This window comes from Schistocerca americana, chromosome 7 (genome assembly GCF_021461395.2).
Source record: "Schistocerca americana isolate TAMUIC-IGC-003095 chromosome 7, iqSchAmer2.1, whole genome shotgun sequence".
In the NCBI taxonomy this organism is placed as follows: domain Eukaryota; kingdom Metazoa; phylum Arthropoda; class Insecta; order Orthoptera; family Acrididae; genus Schistocerca; species Schistocerca americana.
The window spans coordinates 178,550,059-178,570,095 of NC_060125.1; the positions used below are offsets into that span (position 1 = coordinate 178,550,059).

The window sequence follows — 20,037 nt, forward strand, 5'->3', positions numbered from 1 at the left end:
GACAAATACTCGAAACACTGTCCATTTCATGTGCTGCTGCAGCACACATGTCACTTGTCCATCTGTATGCGTTCCGTGAAGCGGGGGATGTAAAGTGATGCCATCCCCAAACTAATTTTGCATGCAAATGTACATTTCCGGACATGGGTTCCTCATTAAACCTTCATCTACTAAGTCCCCACTACAATATTTAGAAGCCTGTAATAGAAATTTTGAATCATCCTGTGTTTTACGTTAATTAATAGTCGCTTCAGTTGCTAATATGCTCACTGTTTAAGTCTACGACCGGTTTTGGCCTCCACATCGAGACCATTTTCAATTATCTCTGAAACCGTCATTGTAACGGAATAGATATGTTTTACATAATGTGTCACGAAAAACGAAGTTTACACATTTAAAATATAAGTACAAAAATAATCTTACACTGTGAGTGGTGAGGAAACATCAAATGATTGATGAAAAATTAAGTTCAGGGAGATTTAAAGGAATTTGCTCAATAATATCGTAGCAAAAACGTAAGGATAGCTACATTCGACAAGTGGAAAGGTACTTTAAAACGCTATTGAAGGAACACATGTGTAAGTAGGCTGTTTAGGTTTTTACACTCCTGGAAATGGAAAAAAGAACACATTGACACCGGTGTGTCAGACCCACCATACTTGCTCCGGACACTGCGAGAGGGCTGTACAAGCAATGATCACACGCACGGCACAGCGGACACACCAGGAACCGCGGTGTTGGCCGTCGAATGGCGCTAGCTGCGCAGCATTTGTGCACCGCCGCCGTCAGTGTCAGCCAGTTTGCCGTGGCATACGGAGCTCCATCGCAGTCTTTAACACTGGTAGCATGCCGCGACAGCGTGGACGTGAACCGTATGTGCAGTTGACGGACTTTGAGCGAGGGCGTATAGTGGGCATGCGGGAGGCCGGGTGGATGTACCGCCGAATTGCTCAACACGTGGGGCGTGAGGTCTCCACAGTACATCGATGTTGTCGCCAGTGGTCGGCGGAAGGTGCACGTGCCCGTCGACCTGGGACCGGACCGCAGCGACGCACGGATGCACGCCAAGACCATAGGATCCTACGCAGTGCCGTAGGGGACCGCACCGCCACTTCCCAGCAAATTAGGGACACTATTGCTCCTGGGGTATCGGCGAGGACCATTCGCAACCGTCTCCATGAAGCTGGGCTACGGTCCCGCACACCGTTAGGCCGTCTTCCGCTCACGCCCCAACATCGTGCAGCCCGCCTCCAGTGGTGTCGCGACAGGCGTGAATGGAGGGACGAATGGAGACGTGTCGTCTTCAGCGATGAGAGTCGCTTCTGCCTTGGTGCCAATGATGGTTGTATGCGTGTTTGGCGCCGTGCAGGTGAGCGCCACAATCAGGACTGCATACGACCGAGGCACACAGGGCCAACACCCGGCATCATGGTGTGGGGAGCGATCTCCTACACTGGCCGTACACCACTGGTGATCGTCGAGGGGACACTGAATAGTGCACGGTACATCCAACCGTCATCGAACCCATCGTTCTACCATTCCTAGACCGGCAAGGGAACTTGCTGTTCCAACAGGACAATGCACGTCCGCATGTATCCCGTGCCACCCAACGTGCTCTAGAAGGTGTAAGTCAACTACCCTGGCCAGCAAGATCTCCGGATCTGTCCCCCATTGAGCATGTTTGGGACTGGATGAAGCGTCGTCTCACGCGGTCTGCACGTCCAGCACGAACGCTGGTCCAACTGAGGCGCCAGGTGGAAATGGCATGGCAAGCCGTTCCACAGGACTACATCCAGCATCTCTACGATCGTCTCCGTGGGAGAATAGCAGCCTGCATTGCTGCGAAAGGTGGATATACACTGTACTAGTGCCGACATTGTGCATGCTCTGTTGCCTGTGTCTATGTGCCTGTGGGTCTGTCAGTGTGATCATGTGATGTATCTGACCCCAGGAATGTGTCAATAAAGTTTCCCCTTCCTGGGACAATGAATTCACGGTGTTGTTATTTCAATTTCCAGGAGTGTATGTTGGTAGCGCCACGTAGCGCTCTGTACAAATATCAATGACTGTGCTGTGTGCAGTCTGTGGCTGGTTGGCATTGTTGGAACATTCACTATTGTAGTGTTGGGCAGTTGGATGTGAACAGCGCGTAGCGTTGCGCAGTTGGAGGTGAGCCGCCAGCAGTGGTGGATATGGGGAGAGAGTTGGCAGAATTTTGAGAGCGGACGATCTGGACGTGTGTCCGTCAGAAAAAGGAAATTTGTAAGACTGGATGTCACGAATATATATATATATATATATATATATATATATATATATATATATATAATGAGTTTTGAACACTATTAAGGTAAATACATTGTTTGTTCTCCATCATAGTTTTTCATTTGCTAGCTATGCCTATCGGTAGTTCGTGCCTTCAGTAGTTAGAATCTTTCATTAGTGCTCGCTGTATTGCAGTAGTTCGAGTAACAAAGATTTTTGTGAGGTACGTGATTCATGAAAGGTTTAGGTTATTGTTAGTCAGGGCCATTCTTTTGTAGGGATTATTATAAAGGCAGATTGCGTTTCGCTAAAAATACTGTGTGTCAGTTTAGTGTTGATCAGAATAAGTAAAGAGCGAAATGTCTGAGTACGTTCAGTTTTGCTCAGGTGTTTGAAAATCAAATAACGTAGAGGTTTTCCAGCACTGTCATTTATAAATTTTTTCAAAGGGGATGTTTCACATGGAAGTGAAAAGGAATAATGTAGGAAGTAAATCCACCTTCGCAACGCAACATATACACTCCTGGAAATGGAAAAAAGAACACATTGACACCGGTGTGTCAGACCCACCATACTTGCTCCGGACACTGCGAGAGGGCTGTACAAGCAATGATCACACGCACGGCACAGCGGACACACCAGGAACCGCGGTGTTGGCCGTCGAATGGCGCTAGCTGCGCAGCATTTGTGCACCGCCGCCGTATCTCACCCCAGGAATGTGTCAATAAAGTTTCCCCTTCCTGGGACAATGAATTCACGGTGTTCTTATTTCAATTTCCAGGAGTGTACATTATCGTTACACGATGCACAGTATCAAAAGCAGCTTGGAAAATCTGCATACAATGAAGAAGGGTCGTTTTTGGACACACGAGATACGCTGATAAATTGGAAACCTTGTTCTTTAAAACGTGATCGAATGAAGCGTCGATGACTTTCATCTGTGGAGGTATTATGGTGGCATTCATGCGCAGTCTTTAATCTTTTCCCACCAACAGAAATCGTCATTCGCTGGCAGATGGCCTAGGTGTGAGAACGTGTAGTGAGTGCTCATCAGTTTCCAGTTAGTTGTCAAATGACAGAAAAAGTTGGAACGGCAACGTTGCATCAAATTTTGCCAAAAGCTTGATGATACAAAAACGGAAAACTGTGAGCTTCAACAGGCCTTCTACGACGGTGCCGTCAGCAGTTCAGAGGTAAAGGAGCAGTGCCACCGCGTCAGAGATGACCGCACATCGATGGACAGCGAACTGCCTTCAGACATCCTCTGAATGAGGCAAAATGACAGTGTCATTGAGCAAGCGCGGTCTTTGGTCATAGATGACCATCTTATCAGATTAAGAGAACATGCGGAGGAGACCGATCAGTACATTCGTATCAAAAGTAATTAGAAATGAGCAGAAGCAACGCCATTTGGAAATCAGAAATTACATGCTAAACAGTGCAAAGAGTAGCCCCAGCTTTCAGGTAATTATATCTGCAGATCAAGAGACGTGAGTTTATAGGTACGACCAAGAAACCAAGATGTAGTCGTCACAATGGAAGCATCGATCACCACCAAGGTCAAAGAAAAGATGGCAGCCCTGCAGCAATGTCAAGGCACGTTGACTTTTTTCGACTCTCATGGGTTAGAGGATCCTGAATATGAACTGTGATTCCAAATCATCATGAAACGTCTACTTAGAAAAATTATGAATTACTGTGCTGGTAAACCTCTTAAGTTATTTGATTTACAAACAGCTGAGCAAAAGTCAACGTACTCAGACACTTTTCTCTTTACTTATTCTGATCATCACTATAGTGACACACAATATTTTTAGCGCAACGCAATCTGACTCTCAATAATCCCTACAAAAGAATGGCCCTGACTAACAATAACCTATACCTTTCATGAATCACTTACCTCACAAAAATCTTCGTTACTCGAACTACTGCAATACAGCGAATGCCAATACTGCCAGCTAAATAAAAGAATCTAACTACTGAAGGGACTAACTACTGATAGGCATAGTTGGCAAATGAAAGATTTTGATAGAGAACAAACAAGATATTTATCTTAATAATGCTCAAAAGCCATCATATATATCTATCAATTCATTACATCCACCTTCACAAATTTCCTTTTTCTGGCGGATACACGTCCAGATCGTCCGCTTATAGTAACCTCTCAAAACTCTGGCATCTCCTCTCCCCACATCCACCACCACTGGCGGCTCACCTCCAACTGCACAACGCTACGCGCTGCTCACATCCAACTACCCATCATTACCATAGCGAATATTCCAACAATGCTAACGACCCACAGACTGCACGCAGCACAGTCAGTGATTTTCATACAGACGGCTACGTGGCGTTACCAACATAAAAACCTAAACCATCCTACTTACATTACCCAAAACAATTTGTAAAATTTTTTGAGGGAAGCATCGGGGCTATGTAAGTAGGCTGTTTAGGTTTTTATGTCGGTAACGCCACGTAGCGCTCTGTATGAAAATCACTGACTGTGCTGTGTGCAACCTGAATATGGTGGTCCCTTCAAATAACAGACAGTACTTCATTTATAATACCATCGGATAAGTTATCAATTAATTTAATAATTATTACAGCACAACCCTGAATAAGGCACAAGTTTTTAACAATATTATCGCTTAACTAAGTTTACTAACGCCCAGGTATTAATACCATTGCACACAGCTTTCCAAATCCTAAGCGAATCATCAAGATTGGCGAAGCGGTATCCGCGGCGGCGCAGGCGGCGTGTGACTGCTGAGAGCAGGCTGTGAGCTCATTATCAGACTCGCTTTGTTGCGGCAGTACGTGCTGTTTGTGGTGGGTTCAGTACGTACCAGAAGAGGACGCTGTGCTGCCTCTGAAACTAGCCGGGCGGGTATCTGACACGCACTGCAGTCGGATGCGGTGAGCGGAGGTGTCGCTTTCAAAACATCTGGGTGCTGCACAAGAGAGGGGGCGTGGTTGCAGCTTCAGCATAGCGAGTCGGTTAGCAGTGGCTCTATGCAGCGACTCTGCTACGACGTCATGCTGTTACAGAAAAAGGTTCAAATGGCTCTAAGCACTATGGGGCTTAACATCTGAGGTCATCAGTCCCCTACACTTAGAGTTACTTAAACCTAACTAACCTAAGGACATCACACACATCCAGCTCCCTGGCAAGATTCGAACCTGCGACCGTAGCAGCCGCGTGGTTCCGAACTGAAGCGCCTAGAACCGCTCAGCCACAGCTGCCGGCATGCTGTTACATATACGATAATTTTTTAATATTTATTTTACAGTATAAAGCAGACGAAATGGAGAAAGTGACTAGTAGCGTTCGAGAATGGCACGGCGTTTGAAATTTAAGAAAAGCTAAGTGAGAACCTGAAATCTCAGACATAAAGCAAGTAACAGAAGCTAGTGGTAGTGAAATAAAAGAAAGATAAATATAAGGCACAAATGTAAGCTAGTTAGTGTGTTATGAGGGTGAGAGAGAAGATAGACATAGAGACTGGTGGAATGGAAGGCTAAACGTAAAAAATTATAAATTGGTCAATAGTATGAAGATTCTGAGAAAAGATAAACGTTGAAATCTTAGTACAGTAAAATGAGGGAGGATTTAAAAACTAAAAGTGATCAATTGGTAAATAAATGTCACGTTAATTACAAGGAGATAACTGGGGTTGATGAGTAGGAAGTAGATAATTTAAGTAACAAGAGTGAGAAATATGTTTTAACAATAGTAGAGCTGTAGGGATCCGTGGTGTATAAAAATAGAAGTAACAGGGGTGCATTTGTTAAGTACGGAAAGATAAACTTTGATGAAGTTGTCGTAATGTCTAAGAAATGTGGAGCTGGATATTATTGCTGTTGAATCAGGAAATGATCAAATGAAAGTGGAGGACTGGTTATCAATTTGTTGAAGTTCATCAGTGGCTACTGGTTGATCGGTATACGGAAGGCTGCTTCACCCAGCTGACTGTGTGCGTGTGTGTGTGCTACAGCAGAAACTGTAACGTGCTGCCGTGCTGCCCCAGAAAAACCGAAACTCTCACCCTGAATCACTACACAGTCTTTGTGACATCTCTGCATACGGCTGATGACCAGTATCACATTTAACAACATGCAATATTGCTAGTATTGTTTAAAAAGAACCGTGCCCCATCTTTGAAACTAACAGGTGCTATTTAACGCCTGACCTAAAACTTATAAGTGCAACGGGCTGCCATAACACAACAAATTTAAAACTAACCAGGCAACTTCAAATTGAGACAGTGATTATATCGGACCCAACTGTCATTGAACAGCTCAATTAAAACTATAAAAATCAACCCTTAAAATAACCAAAGTGGCCTTAATCATTAAAAAAGAAAGCCATAAAGAAAATACCCTAAGAAGGCAATAAAATAGACTAGAATATACACTCCTGGAAATTCAAATAAGAACACCGTGAATTCATTGTCTCAGGAAGGAGAAACTTTATTGACACATTCCTGGGATCAGATACATCACATGATCACACTGACAGAACCACAGGCACATAGACACAGGCAACAGAGCATGCACAATGTCGGCACTAGTACAGTGTATATCCACCTTTCGCTGCAATGCAGGCTGCTATTCTCCCATGGAGACGATCGTAGAGATGCTGGATGTAGTCCTGTGGAACGGCTTGCCATGCCATTTCCACCTGGCGCCTCAGTTGGACCAGCGTTCGTGCTGGACGTGCAGACCGCGTGAGACGACGCTTCATCCAGTCCCAAACATGCTCAATGGGGGACAGATCCGGAGATCTTGCTGGCCAGGGTAGTTAACTTAAACCTTCTAGAGCACGTTGGGTGGCACGGGATACATGCGGACGTGCATTGTCCTGTTGGAACAGCAAGTTCCCTTGCCGGTCTAGGAATGGTAGAACGATGGGTTCGATGACGGTTTGGATGTACCGTGCACTATTCAGTGTCCCCTCGACGATCACCAGTGGTGTACGGCCAGTGTAGGAGATCGCTCCCCACACCATGATGCCGGGTGTTGGCCCTGTGTGCCTTGGTCGTATGCAGTCCTGATTGTGGCGCTCACCTGCACGGCGCCAAACACGCATACGACCATCATTGGCACCAAGGCAGAAGCGACTCTCATCGCTGAAGACGACACGTCTCCATTCGTCCCTCCATTCACGCCTGTCGCGACACCACTGGAGGCGGGCTGCACGATGTTGGGGCGTGAGCGGAAGACGGCCTAACGGTGTGCGGGACCGTAGCCCAGCTTCATGGAGACGGTTGCGAATGGTCCTCGCCGATACCCCAGGAGCAACAGTGTCCCTAATTTGCTGGGAAGTGGCGGTGCGGTCCCCTACGGCACTGCGTAGGATCCTACGGTCTTGGCGTGCATCCGTGCGTCGCTGCGGTCCGGTCCTAGGTCGACGGGCACTTGCAACTTCCGCCGACCACTGGCGACAACATCGATGTACTGTGGAGACCTCACGCCCCACGTGTTGAGCAATTCGGCGGTACGTCCACCCGGCCTCCCGCATGCCCACTATACGCCCTCGCTCAAAGTCCGTCAACTGCACATACGGTTCACGTCCACGCTGTCGCGGCATGCTACCAGTGTTAAAGACTGCGATGGAGCTCCGTATGCCACGGCAAACTGGCTGACACTGACGGCGGCGGTGCACAAATGCTGCGCAGCTAGCGCCATTCGACGGCCAACACCGCGGTTCCTGGTGTGTCCGCTGTGCCGTGCGTGTGATCATTGCTTGTACAACCCTCTCGCAGTGTCCGGAGCAAGTATGGTGGGTCTGACACACCGGTGTCAATGTGTTCTTTTTTCCATTTCCAGGAGTGTATAAAATATTTGAAATACGACCACCAGATGCGTTGAAGAACAGCATCGACAAACTCTAAGTAGTGGCAATGGCCTTAATATTAAGCTATGCGAAGTGCTTGACTTCCGCGACCAAGCGCCACCACAATGCAGCCCAACCACCTATACACAGGCCGCTTTAGTAAACAACTTCACAGGGCTCTAAGTTTCACAATGCGGCACTCATCCGCTACAAGTACCTTTTCACTATTAGCAGCTGCTACATAGCTTCATGTTAAGATTTTACAATGCGACTATGCTCAGATCAATAATTGCGGTCAAAAGATGAATTAAAAATTAATTACAGTGATGCACCACTACTAGTATACAGGAAACTACTCCTCAACAAGGTACCATTTAAAACCCAGCAGAAGATGGTACTGCTGAATTGTATTGCACCTGCATACCAATTAACCAAACTAACGCCACACAGTGACAACCAAAATGCCCATTTTGCAAACCGCGTTCCCACTCCTGGAAACCTCAGAACATCCCAATCTGATTCAGACGCACAACGATCATTTCAGACTACGATGTTCGCTGGTTCATCATAAACCCGAAACCAAAGGAAATACGCTCTGCAGAACGTACCACATAACCAATAGAGAAAAGACCAGAAGCAATAAATCAAAAGGATAAAGCCCTTTTAACTTGCAGATGTTCGCAACACGGTACCCGCGCCCAACCACGTGGATCACACGTTCGAAGACACTCGGTAGAAGCAACCAACCAGGCACTAATAAATCCCTTACGCACGTCTAGTCCTTACTGGAAATGCACTGTAGCGACACAAAGCAGACGCCTCGTTGTGGCCGTGCGCCATGCGGTGTTCATCTTCTTATAAAAGGAGTGTATAGTTGTTGAGTCGTAACTCGGCAATTAACACGCCCCCAACCACTTCGTCGACAATGATGTCATTGTCTACAACATCCTAGCAAACGTTCGGAACCGAAAACATCACTCAGCCATGATGGACGCCTTCTCTATAGTCGACAATGTAGGTATCGCAAATAGTGGCACCTAAATCACACAACAAGTGAAATCTTTCATATATCTAGGGCTATCGGATTACGACCACCCGCAAAAGAGTCACAGTACACCGTCACGCCAGAACTCGAGATCGCCACTGCAGAGCCGCTAGACAACGGTGTCACTGCACCAGCCGCCGTCAGACACTGACAGTTCTCCAGGTAGTGCCTCTCGCCCCGTGATTACTCTCTCTGTCGACAGCGCAGTCGTTATCAGAATGCATAACGTGGCCGACAAACGAACAGCGAAGCAGGGAGAGGAGCTATTTTCATCGAGGGCTAGGGAGATATTTAAAAAGTGCCGGAGCACAGACTGACACACTATGTTATGATGGCAGCTAATAAACATACTACTAAATGTATTCAACATTTACCCACAACCGAGTTTTTGACGGACCAGTGTTAATGACACGTGTAAAGGAGGTATATCCTAAGGTATCTGATAAATGTAGACCTTTGGTTCAGAAGGAGACAGCGTTAGATGATGAATTAGCGTTACCTAAGTTGGTTAGGTATGATCCAACAGGCAAAATACAATCAGCAGCATTTTCAAAGTCATTGGAGGAAAGGTTTTCTAAATTTTCAACTTAAAATAATTAGAATTATTTTTGGCCATCTAAGAGGTCAATCTGTTGAATGGGATTTTAAATACCAAGATAACTTTAAAATATTGGCAATGTTTCAGATGGAGTTTAAGAGAGAATTTTTGTCACCTAGTGAGTATACTAGGATATGTGACGATCGTAAGCTGTGCTATGAAAAATATTTGATCTATTATGCGTACACAGAAGAAGATTTCAGTTTTGATTGCAGTGTGTGTCGAGGAAGTTTGCTTATTATTGGAGATGCTAAAGTACGTAGTGGTTTTGAGCATTATTTAATAAGCATATGGACATGAATAGTTATCTCAACAGACTGCTAAGCTATGAATAAGTTTTGCATAACTTATTATGTCAATTACTGTTTGTTAAAAGATCCTGTGCTGTGTCAGGCATTTTTCGTTACGTAGATGCACTGTATTTATTAGTAAGAAGCGTATTTCGTAAAGCAAAGACGGAACGTACACACTTAATGTGCATTTATTGTCCAGACGTGGGTGGAAGATGCGTTATTTTATGTCGGGGGCACCATGGATTATTGCAAATATGGTACTCCACACATCAACCAGTTGTCGAGCACAATCTCTCATTTGTGGTACTAAGCTGCCGTTCCTGGACCCGCTCGGCTGCCCACATTAACATATCTTTAGGAATGAGTTGTGGTTATTCATGACAGTTTGTAATCCAAAGTTGTCCTTGAGCCACTTACAGCGCGTATAATCATAGCTGGCTCGTACATTGATTTTGTGAGTCCGAGTAGCTGTTGGCAGTTGACAAAACTTTCACAGTTTAAATGGGCGTCTCAGTTGACGACTGGAATTTGTCTGATTGATGATGGCAGTTAACGATGTCTTCAACTACAAATAAACGGCACGAGCAATCTTTGTTATGTGTGTTTGTTGGAATAGCTACGTCAGTCTGTAGCTCTGATATTTTACAATCTATGAATGCTTTTAATGCCCGAAAGAAGTCCCATCCAAAAATAACATTATGACTTCATTCTGTTAAAACGACTAATTCGAAAGGCTGTGTTCTGTGATAGTTATTCTTGCAATACATCTTTCTGTCAGCTGAATGTAGTTTCTATTTTGCAACCTTCAGCACAGTTCGTGTCTCAGAACATAGCAATCTTCAGCTAACGACAAAAAGCATTCAACAATACAGAAAGTGGATTTCCTGAACCGACAGATGGCCAGAAAGGTTGGCCATCGATGATGACGTCATTGAGATTTCCTGCCATCTAGGTGACTGTCGTCCAAGGAGGATTTTCATCTATGGCGGTCTCAGCTTCTTATACGGTTGCTTCGCTTGGTTTTCCTGAATTCGGCAGTTGGACGAGCTGCTTGTAGCTCTGCATAGCGACAAAAAAAGACTATGGCGTGCTAAGGAGTGACCTCGTCCAGGGTGCGGCGGCTGGCTTCACCTCACAAGTCGGCTATAATCGCCTGCAGATGACTGGTGTGCAATGTTGTGATGGTTGACGACGTGTGGGCGTAATAGTGGTCCAACATTCGTGTTCTCACTGTGCAGTAGCATACTGTAGGCCATCCTCAGTGAAAATACACCGGCGTGTTTTTCTCCTTCCTCCAAACAGCTGTTCTTCTGTGGGGCGTTCTACTTTGCAGAACAGTTGGTTGTATCTGCGTCTGTCGGATGCTGTGTTGTCGTTCGACAGTTGCGGCATAATTTCTATTTGTCCGAGTCCATTCTTCATGGCGTATCTGGCCAGTGGCCGATATCAGTGCCAGAATTCTATACACATTCTCTGTTACTTCCTCGAGTATGTGGTCGACTTTCATGGCTAAACTGTGTATTCGGTCCAACATTTACGGCTACTACACACAGCTGCATCTCTCAAAGCTCCTAGTGCTCTCCCACAACTGCCATAGGGACAACATTCGGCAGTCGGTCATATCTTTTTTGTCCGATTCGAGTGTAAACTTTTGTTGGTTCCTGTCATATTGGGATTCATGATGTTGTAAGTAGGATGTTTAGGTTTTTTATGTTGGTAACGCCACGTAGAACTCTGTATGAAAATCACTGACTGTGTTGCGTGTAGTCTGTGGCTGGCTTGCTTTTTTGGAATATTTGCTATTGTAGTGCTGGGTAGTTGGATGTGAAGAGCACGTAGCGTTGCGCAGTTGGAGGTGAGCCGCCAGCAGTGGTGGATGTGGGGAGAGAGATGGTAGAGTTTTGAGAGCGGACGATCGGGACGTGTGTCCGTCAGAAAAAGGAAATTTGTAAGACTAGATGTCATGAACTGATATATATTATGACTTTTGAACACTATTAAGGTATATACATTGTTTGTTCTCCATCAAAATCTTTCATTTGCTAACTATGCCTATAAGTAGTTAGTGTCTTCAGTAGTTAGAATATTTTATTTAGCTGGCAGTACTGGCGCTCTCTGTATTGCAGCAGATTGAGTAACGAAGATTTTTGTGAGGTAAGTGATTCATGTAAGGTATAGGTTATTGTTAGTCAGGGCCATTCTTTTGTAGGGATTACTAAAAATCAGATTGCGTTGCGCTAAAATTATTGTGTGTTAGTTTAGTGTTGATCAGAATAAGTAAAGAGAGAAATGTCTGAGTACGTTCAGTTTTGCTCAGCTGTTTGAAAATCAAATAACGTAGAGGTTTTCCAGCTCTGTCATTGATAAATTTTTCTGATGGGATGTTTCATAATGTGTGATAGGGTCAAAACATTCTACTTGTGCGACTGTGTCATTTCCCAATGACACTGGGCACTGTTGTTAAGTTATTCTTCCGCTAAGTGGATTTAAAATTTTGAACTTGTGGGGATCCACAGCCTCCAGATGTTCAAGAGACGTAAAAATGGTCCGTTGTGTGCTGTAATGTTATTTTTATTTAATCGTGCGAGATTAGCTAGTTTCGACTACTTGTCATTGTCAAGTACCTACAGTGCCTACATAGATCGACATATAGACTAATACTTTACACACGTCACATTAACATAAAGCATTAAGATTTGAAGCTGGTCGTCGCCAATTTTTATTTTTATTTTTTTCAGTTTGACATGGAATTTATCACAGCTATTGAGCTTCTCTTCGTTTTTCTCGAACCATTTTTGGGCTATGCAATTCATGTAAAGGTACACGTTTGCGAAACGCATAATGTCATCACACCTGTTGTATTTGACGACTTGGTCGATTCCTTTCAGACATTCCGCCTGGTTCTGACCAGCGTCCGCGTTAAACACTGATCGATCTCTGATGTCCAGCCGACTTTCTACTGTTTTGGATTCATCTGTCTCCATAAATATACGAATCTTAGGAAAGACGTCCTACTTGTATTCCGGTTCCAGTGGGTGTAGGCGTTCTGACCAGCGTCCGCGTTGAACACTGATCGATCTCTGATGTCCAGCCGACTTTCTGCTGTTTTGGATTCATCTGTCTCCATAAATATACGAATCTTAGGAAAGGCGTCCTACTTGTATTCCGGTTCCAGTGGGTGTAGGCGGCGGCTTCTACGTTGCGTAGCCGGAGGCACGGAGATGTAAATGTTTTGGTGTACACAATGCCTCCACGAAACAATGTCACGCCGAAACCACAATCTAGTTCAAATCCGAAGGCAGGGTAGTCAGTGAAGCACAGTTTTTATACCGAAAGCGCGTTTATTTCTGATATATAGACAGGAAACAACTGAACTCCGGCACGGAGAGTGCAGCTATTAATATAGCCATAGAATATTCAATAATGCTGGTATTGATACAGACACCGAATATTCCAGGATATACAAACATATGATATTTCACGATCACTGCAGAAGCGACAAATACGAAATAGCAAATAGTTCCTGGTGGTCGGTTTTAAACCGGTATTCTGCGTGTGCCGTAAACTCGCGGCTGCATTAGCAACTGGAATGTGTATTAATTAACTCAACTGACCTTTGTTGAGAAAATAAACTAGGGTCCAGTGTCATTACGTTTATTACTTTACAGGGTGGCTATAATGAAGCTTTCACTACCGTAGATGGGAAACTATCTACCATATGGGTACCCAATTTTATAGATATGATGTTCAGACTGTGCGTTGAAGGATTTGCGCTATTGATAACGTTAGTGTCATGACTGCCCATTAGGTGCCGGCATTGTACGGCAGCCTAGGGTTGAAACACAAGCATCAATTTACATTACAGTTGTAGACAGTCAACATGGGTCTGTACCAGATGAGCTGCACTGTACTCATAAAACTCTCCTATTAAAACAGCGAAATGGTGCTGTTGTTCTCTGCCAGTAACGGCGCATTAAAGGAATAGGAAGAGGACCTCTTTCCGCACAGGGGTTGAAGAACATGGTGGTTTTTCCACAAAGATCACTAGATTTGAACCTGTGTTCTGTGTTCTGTTTCTGGCTGTGGTGTTACGTGAAGGATAGTAATTATCAACGGGAGACTAATACACGATGGAGGTTGAAGGGAAGCATAATGAGGGACGCAGCCAACATCCCATCTGAGATGTTTCGGGCAACATCAGAGCAATCCCTTGTGTGATTCATAGCTGTCGTGGATAAAGACTGCAGTCACATTTGACAACGTTTGTAACCCGAAGCGTAGACATGATACGTAATTAAGAAATGTTACCATATTATGTGGAAATTAGAATTTCTTTCAATAGTTCATTCATTACTTCTCTTCTCCATGCCATTAAAGAAGTTTCCGTTATCCTACGCTCACTCGCTTTTCATGAGGGCCCTCTCAAGCAGCGAAAGTTTAATGAAAACCACCCTGTATATTCCAAAGATAAAGATATATGACTAGTTGTAAGTTGTCGCTGTGTATAGCGTGCTTATTTTCAAATTCGTGAATTACCAAGTATTTTGTACGTTGTATAACGCCCACATTGACCACGAGCTCCAAAGAAGAATGAATTAATTTTGAATAACACGACAATATTCAGAGAGTGTCGTTTTTGTAATATGTGATCTAAAGTAGAATGGGTATGCAGGGCGAGTAGTGAAGTTTGAAAGTAATTTGTGTGATGCTGAGGCGTAAAATGTGCCAGCCCATCGGCATCTGTTGTTAATGGCTTTCGTCAAATATAGACATCAATCACGCCGATGATGAAGACTGACGCCGCCAACTGGTAAGAGGGAGCGGCCAGCTCCGTCGAGAACAATTTGAAGTCTGATGGGCTCCCCTGATGGGCTACCCTCAGACTTCAAGAAGAATATAATAATTCCAATCCCAAAGAAAGCATGTGTTGACAGTTGTGAAAATTACCGAACTATCTGTTTAATAAGTTACAGCTGCAAAATACCAACACTAATTCTTTAAAGACGAATGGAAAAACTGGTAGAAGCGGACCTCGGGGAAGATCAGTTTGGATTCCGTAGAAATATTGGAACACGTGAGGCAATACTGACCTTACGACTTAGCTTGAAAGAAAGATTAAGGAAAGGCAAACCTACGTTTCTAGCATTTGTAGACTTAAAGAAAGCTTTTGGCAATGGTGACTGGAATACTCTTTTCCAAATTCTAAAGGTGGCAGGGTAAAATACAGGGAGCGAAAGGCTATTTACAATTTGTACAGAAACCAGATGGCAGTTATAAGAGTCGAGGGGCATGAAAGGGAAGCAGTGGTTGGGGAGGGAGTGAGACAGGGTTGTAGACTCTCCCGATGTTATTCAATCTGTATATAGAGCAAGCAATAAAGGAAACAAAAGAAAAATTCGGAGTAGGAATTAAAATCCACGGAGAAGAAATAAAAACTTTGAGGTTCGCCGATGACATTGAAATTCTTTCAGAGACAGCAAAGGACTTGGAAGAGCTGTTGAACGGAATGGACAGTGTCTTGAGAGGATGATATAAGATGAACATCAACAAAAGCAAAACGAGGATAATGGAATGTAGTCGATTTAAGTCGGGTGATGCTGAGGGAATTAGATTAGGAAATGAGACACTTAAAGTAGTAAAGGAGTTTTGCTATTTGAGGAGCAAAATAACTGATGATGGTCGAAGTAGAGAGAGTATAAAATGTAGACTGGCAATGGGAAGGAAAGCGTTTCTGAAGAAGAGAAATTTGTTAACATCGAGTATAGATTTAAGTGTCAGGAAGTCGTTTCTGAAAGTATTTGTATGGAGTGTGGCCATGTATGGAAGTGAAACATGGACGATAAATAGTTTGGTCAGGATGAGAATAGATGCTCTCGAAATGGGGTGCTACAGAAGAATGTTGAAGATTAGATGGGTAGATCACATAACTAATGAGGAGGTATTGAATAAAATTGGGGAGAAGAAGAGTTTGTGGCACAACTTGACAAGAAGAAGGAACCGGTAGGTAGGACATGTTCTGAGGCATCTAGGGATCACAAATTTAGCATTGGAGGGCAGCGTAGAGGGTAAAAATCGTAGAGGGAGGCCAAGAGATGAATACACTAACCAGACCACAATATGGGATACAAAGTCTAATACGGGATAAAACTAGAATATACAGAAGAGAAGAAGATGTACAAGAAGGCAGTACGGTACATTGTTTGAAATAAGATTAGAAAAGTCTCCCTTCGTGGCTTTGGAGGAACCATGCTGTCCTTTAACTAAAAAAATTAGGGGAAATGTCGAAATCGTAAATATAGTCGAACAGAAATTGCTTGTCGTGTATGTGTGCCCTTGAGAGAGAGAGAGAGAGAGAGAGAGAGAGAGAGAGAGAGAGCGACGGAGGGAGAGCGCTACTAGGCTGCTTTTCACCAACAAAAAATGGAGGAATAACATATTGTTTTTATCGGAACTACTATGCGGAAAATCAGCAAGGAAAGGTTTCGTGAATGTCGAAGGTAATAATCTACTCACTAAAAGCGACAAAAATACACTGCTCGAAAAATTTAGCACACTCTTTTAGAGGTTTCCAGTTCACTCAAAATTAATTGTTGTGGCAATGCGTATGGAGTACAGGAAATGATTACATTTGCAGATTAATAGCACTAGTGGTTGTGAGGTACGATGCATGTACCCGTGCTGAAACACCCGTATTTGTACAAGGTGCAGTCTCAATGGGCGGCAATGCAGAGGCTGGCTGTGGCATCTAGTCGATCGTATAGATAACGATTATTGTCCTCGGATACGTTATGCTACGCTTGCCCGATCTATTCACACGGTTATGTAAAAGTTGGCTGTCAAGTCGCACGAGTCAGTTCTGGCTCCGGCATATCCTACACGTTCTCGATTGGAGACAAGTCCAGAGATCGCACTGGCCAAGGAAGTTGCTGAACGTCTTGCAGAGCAGGTTGAGCTTAACAGGCAGTGTGTGAGCGAGCATGATCTCTTTGGAACAACACATTGTCTTCCTGTTGCAAGAATGTCAAAAGAACGGGTCTGCATATGCTGAGCTTTGGTTAGAGTCCCTCCAGAAACCCCAAAGGTGAACGACTTTTGTAGCTTGTCGCATCCCAGACCAAAATGCCTGGGTTGGGGCCAGTGAGTTTTGGACAAATGCACTCTACGAGACAGCGCTTGCAAGGTCCACATCGTACACGAAAACGAATATCACTAGCGTGCAGGCAGAATCTGCTTTCATCGCTCAACACGTCGCACCATTCTATCTTCCAAGTAACCCTCTGACGGAACCAGTCGAGTCGTGCACCTCGATACCGTGGTGTGAGTGGAAGACGGGCTAGATGTGTGCGTACCCGTAGTCCCACTGGTAATAACCGGTTCGCAACAATTCGTGTTGACACGTCTGGGCTCACAAGCCCTGTTACCTGTGCTGTGGTAGCCGTACCCGACATTGCTGCCCTTACAATGCAACGATCCTGGTTGACGCCTGTGCTGCGTGGACGTCCAGAACCTCGTCACGGGTGTGAGAATGTTCACGTGATCACTGACAGCAGCATCGTTGCACAACAGACGCAGTACGCCCAACCTGTGTGGCAGTTCTCCGAAAGGACCATCCCGTCGCTCGGGAGGTCACAGTTTGATCCCTTCCAACTCGCTCATTTGGCTTAGGAAGCACATAGCATGGTTGCCTGCTTGGTTGACACGTTTGAACCACACTGCCTTCTCGATGTGAGCATTTCCTGTTAAAACTTAGACACAGATGGCATGCTGGTAGCTATACCACTACGATATCTACTGGCGGAAGTTTTTGAAACAATTCTTAATATACACTCCTGGAAATTGAAATAAGAACACCGTGAATTCATTGTCCCAGGAAGGGGAAACTTTATTGACACATTCCTGGGGTCAGATACATCACATGATCACACTGACAGAACCACAGGCACATAGACACAGGCAACAGAGCATGCACAATGTCGGCACTAGTACAGTGTATATCCACCTTTCGCAGCAATGCAGGCTGCTATTCTCCCATGGAGACGATCGTAGAGATGCTGGATGTAGTCCTGTGGAACGGCTTGCCATGCCATTTCCACCTGGCGCCTCGGTTGGACCAGCGTCCGTGCTGGACGTGCAGACCGCGTGAGACGACGCTTCATCCAGTCCCAAACATGCTCAATGGGGGACAGATCCGGAGATCTTGCTGGCCAGGGTAGTTGACTTACACCTTCTGGAGCACGTTGGGTGGCACGGGATACATGCGGACGTGCATTGTCCTGTTGGAACAGCAAGTTCCCTTGCCGGTCTAGGAATGGTAGAACGATGGGTTCGATGGCGGTTTGGATGTACCGTGCACTATTCAGTGTCCCCTCGACGATCACCAGTGGTGTACGGCCAGTGTAGGAGATCGCTCCCCACACCATGATGCCGGGTGTTGGCCCTGTGTGCCTTGGTCGTATGCAGTCCTGATTGTGGCGCTCACCTGCACGGCGCCAAACACGCATACGACCATCATTGGCACCAAGGCAGAAGCGACTCTCATCGCTGAAGACGACACGTCTCCATTCGTCCCTCCATTCACGCCTGTCGCGACACCACTGGAGGCGGGCTGCACGATGTTGGGGCGTGAGCGGAAGACGGCCTAACGGTGTGCGGGACCGTAGCCCAGCTTCATGGAGACGGTTGCGAATGGTCCTCGCCGATACCCCAGGAGCAACAGTGTCCCTAATTTGCTGGGAAGTGGCGGTGCGGTCCCCTACGGCACTGCGTAGGATCCTACGGTCTTGGCGTGCATCCGTGCGTTGCTGCGGTCCGGTCCCAGGTCGACGGGCACGTGCACCTTCCGCCGACCACTGGCGACAACATCGATGTACTGTGGAGACCTCACGCCCCACGTGTTAAGCAATTCGGCGGTACGTCCACCCGGCCTCCCGCATGCCCACTATACGCCCTCGCTCAAAGTCCGTCAACTGCACATACGGTTCACGTCCACGTTGTCGCGGCATGCTACCAGTGTTAAAGACTGCGATGGAGCTCCGTATGCCACGGCAAACTGGCTGACACTGACGGCGGCGGTGCACAAATGCTGCGCAGCTAGCGCCATTCGACGGCCAACACTGCGGTTCGTGGTGTGTCCGCTGTGCCGTGCGTGTGATCATTGCTTGTACAGCCCTCTCGCAGTGTCCGGAGCAAGTATGGTGGGTCTGACACACCGGTGTCAATGTGTTCTTTTTTCCATTTCCAGGAGTGTATTTACTATCCGCCTGTGCCATATGCCATCATCAGATCAAACTCGACGCCATCTTACTGGGTGTACTATTTTTTCTTTTCTGGCAGTGTGTATATGTGGATCCCGTGCAGGTTACGGAATGTTTGTCAACTGCATGCTACCCATGTTGCACTGAATCTGGCATGACGGTCGAGTACAAAGCTTAAGTATGTTATTATTTGTGTTATCTATCTTACGCCACAGAGTTGTTCTTTTCACTGTTTTATCTCACCTCTGTTATAAAGTCAGGGCAACGGCCTTGCTGCAGTGGATACACCGGTTCTCGTCAGATCACCGTAGTTAAGCGCTGTCGGGCGTGGCCGGTACTTGGATGGGTGACCATCCGGGCTGCCATGTGTTGTTGCCATTTTCGGGGTGCACTCAGCCTCGTGATGTCAATTGAGGAGCTACCGACCGAATAGTAGCGGCTCCGGCCAAAGAAAGCCATCGTAACGACTGGGAGAGCAGTGTGCTGCCAACACGCCCCTCCTATTCGCATCCTCAGCTGAGGATGACACGCCTGTCATATATTCCCGATGGGCCACTTGTGGCCTGAAGACGGAGTGTGCAGTAGTGTAGTGTAGTTATAAAGTCAGCGGACGAAAACTTTTTCCTAATACGCTGGTCATCTTTGGTGTTATTCCTGATGCCGCAGCATTGTGAGTCATCGTGTCAGTAAGGAATGCCTTCGGTTGAAGAGTGACTATACTAATTTCAAGAATTACGATTAACTAATTG

General features: G+C 45.6%; 1 pseudogene; it reads left to right on the top strand.

Moving 5' to 3' along the window:
• The first annotated feature begins 19,548 nt into the window (after positions 1 to 19,548).
• On the top strand, positions 19,549 to 19,666 carry LOC124623210 (annotated as a pseudogene).
• The last annotated feature ends 371 nt before the right edge of the window (positions 19,667 to 20,037 follow it).